Source organism: Heliangelus exortis, chromosome 9 (assembly GCF_036169615.1).
Source record: "Heliangelus exortis chromosome 9, bHelExo1.hap1, whole genome shotgun sequence".
Classification (NCBI taxonomy): domain Eukaryota; kingdom Metazoa; phylum Chordata; class Aves; order Apodiformes; family Trochilidae; genus Heliangelus; species Heliangelus exortis.
The window spans coordinates 928483-931548 of record NC_092430.1 but is presented as its reverse complement, the minus strand read 5'-3'; the positions used below and the strand labels follow the sequence as shown (position 1 = coordinate 931548).

At 62.2% G+C, this 3066-nt stretch overlaps 1 long non-coding RNA gene across 1 annotated transcript; it reads left to right on the top strand.

Moving 5' to 3' along the window:
- The first annotated feature begins 1816 nt into the window (after positions 1–1816).
- Positions 1817–2491, top strand: LOC139799535 (uncharacterized). Its single transcript, XR_011727339.1, has 3 exons — positions 1817–1944; positions 2042–2104; positions 2396–2491. It is a non-coding gene; the product is annotated as an uncharacterized lncRNA (long non-coding RNA).
- Positions 2492–3066: the final 575 nt, after the last annotated feature.

Genomic DNA, 3066 nt, shown 5'->3' with positions numbered 1-3066 from the left:
TGGCTGCTTTGCTGTGCTCCTGCATGGCAGTGGCTGATGGGCACATCCCCGGCCTGATCCCCGCCAGTCCCCTCTTTGGGTCCCCCTGCCCAGGGCTGGCTCTGTCCTCGGGAGCTGGCAAAGGGCTGGGTGCAAGGTAGGGGACCCTGCAGTCTCTCGTGCCAGCACCTTCAGCTTGCCCTCCTCCTCCCTTGTTTTGTTAAGGTTCCGAGTCTGCTTCCAGTGGACGTCAGGATCTGTCCTCTGAGGAGGAGGAGGATGGCCAGCAGAGCTCTGTGGATGCCCTGGAGGACATCGAAGAGGAATCCACAGAGACTTCCACCTGCCTTGTGCCTGCTCCAGCTGAGGAGGTGGGTGTCAGCAGAGAGAGGGGTGGCTGAGCAGGGCCCACAGAACCTTTGCTGTCCTGCCCTCCCCAGCTCTCCCTCGGCCCCCACAGGGCCCCCCACAGGCAGGAGGGGCATGAGGGGCGGCAGCGATGCCGGCAGCACCTGCCAGGAAGCCGGGCAGGAGCCTGTTTGTGCCAGGCTGCTCCTCCACTGCTCCAGCAGCACAGAAATAAATTCTCTGCTTCACACAGGCAGCACAAACACAGGACAGGGTCACGCTGCACGGTATCAGGAGGAGACTGGAGGAGAGCTCCAGAGAGGCCGTGTTGCAGGGCCTGCTCCTCCTGAGAGAGATAATGGCTGCTCCCATGACAGCGGACAGAGCCATCAACATCGTTCTGGTGCTGGGGCCGAAGCTCCCACCGCTCTTTGATGATGTAAGGCTGCTGTGGGACCTGACCCCGCAGAGGGGCCCGGGGCAAGGACAGCTGCCCTCCAGCCCAGCTCCGCGGGCAGCACTTGGGCAGGGCTGCTGCCCTCTTTACTCCCCTGGGCTCTGCTGGCAGGCCTTCTGGGCTCTGCAGCCCAGCACAGCCTCTCCTTGGCAGGATGAGGCCTCCGCTGCCCCCAGCCCCAACCACCCCGCAGCATCTCCCCACTCAGAACCACGGTAACCGTGGGTAGGGAGAGGCTGTTGCTGCAGCCCCCCTGTCTTCCTTCCTTCCTTCCTCCCAGGAGTCCAGCCAGGTGCGGGAGCTCTCCATCAGCCTCTTTGGAGAGATGATGGGGGCTGTGAAGAGCAGAAGGGAGACATGGATGGAAATATTAATCCGGACAACACTCATCTCACTCTTCTTAAGGATGAATGACAGCACTGAGAGCGTGGCCGAGGTACAGACTTCAAGGCTGACCCCCTGCTTTGCCCTTCCCTCTGCCCCAGCCCTGGCAGCCACTCAGCAGCTCTTGCCCACCTCTCTGCTGCTGGCTAGCAGAGCGTGATACCTGAGCTGGTGGCTGTCCCAGGTCCCTGCCTCAGGCACTGAATCCCCCCCCTTCAGGCTTTGTCCCCAGCTGCCTCTTCCCAGAAGGAGCTGGGGACACTTTGCAGCCTTGCCCAGGGGAGGGGGGGGAGAGGTCTCCTCCTCCCAGCTGTGGTGCCAGCTCCCACCCTGTGCTGCTTTGCAGGCCTCTGGCAAAGCCCTCCTCGCCTCTGCCAAGTTCCTGGGCTGGAGGAAGCTCCTAAGAGAGATCCAGAGCCAGGAGATGTGGAGGATTGGAGAGACCCTGGTGAGGACAAGCCCCAGGTGCCAGGCCCTGGGCTGGACCAGGGATGCCCCATGTGCCCAGGGTGTGGGTGTGCAGCTGTTTCTGGCTGGCCCTGCTCCAGAGCGGAACACACAGCCTGGAGCTCAGTGCCCCTTGCCCTTCACCTTGCCCTTCCCATTGTTGCCTTTTTTTCCCTTTCCCGTTTCCAATTTCCCCCCCCCCCTAACCTTGGGCTCTCCCCAGCTGGAGCAGGAGAATTGCTGGGTCCGAGATTACCTGGATTCCAGCCAGACACAACTGAGAGATATTCAGCACCCCAGAGTCAGATTGGCGGCCATCAGGTTCATGGGTGAGCAACAGCCCCCGGGGACCCTCTTCTGGCTGCCCCCAGCTGGGGGCTCTGAAGTGCTGGGGAGGGGGAGTTCTGACGGGAGCTCTGTGCACAGGGGCTGCTGCGCAGCGCCTGAACAGGAACATGGACACGGCAGTGTTGGAGGAAACGTGTGATGGTGAGTGGGGTCAGAGCTGTGCCTGCCCCAGCCCTGGCAGTGTTGAGCTTGGAGCAGCCTGGGCTGCTGGGAGCTGGGAGCTGGGAGCTGGCCCTGGCAGCGCTTGGCTTGGGATGATCCTTAAGGTCCCTTCCAGCCCAAGCCAGGCTGGGATTCCTGAGCAGCAGCTTCCAGCTGCTCCCTTGCTCCCGCCTGCTCCTCCCAGCCAGGGAAAGAGAGGGATGGGGCTGGCACGGGAGGGGCTGTGCAGACACTGAGGTTTCACCACTGCTCTGTTTCTTTCTGTCACAGCCCTCCGGAGCTTGGAGAACGACCCTGATGCCTCAGTCCAGTCCCTGGCAGCTCAGACCTTGCTGACCCTGGGAACTGGCATGGAGCAGCAAAGATCAGGATCCTGCCGCCCAGCACGGAGCTGCTATATCCTCTGATTCAGGGACAATCTCCTGTTGCCACCTTCCCCAAGGTACCTTCACCAATGCCACACTGCAGCTGCTGTCCCACCCCTTCCCTAGGCCCCCTCGTGCACCCCCAGGCTCTGCTGGCCTCTCCCAGTGCAAACCAGTGCCCTCTGGAGCCTCCTGTCCCCACCCAGGACTCCCCTCAGGCTGCTCTCTGTTAAACCTCCCTCCCCAGGGTCACCACAGCAGGGGACAACAGCAGCAGCAGCAGCAGCAGCGTGGGACTGAAGGTGCCAGGGATGAAGGCGGAGGTGGGAAGATTCTCAAGTTCCTCCAAGCCAACCTCTTGGACTGGCATCCAGAGACCGCCAAGGATTCCAGCTGTCCCCACCTGCCAGAAGCAGCTCCTGCCTTCCTCTCCCATCCCTTCCAGGAGGTCACCCGGCTGTCTCTGGAGCTGCTGAAGCTTCTCCTGCAGCAGCAGCTGAGCCAGAGCCGCTTTCCTTGTCTCCTCAGAGAGGAGGGAACTGCAGCTCTGGCAGAGCTACCGAGAGCTCACAGAGT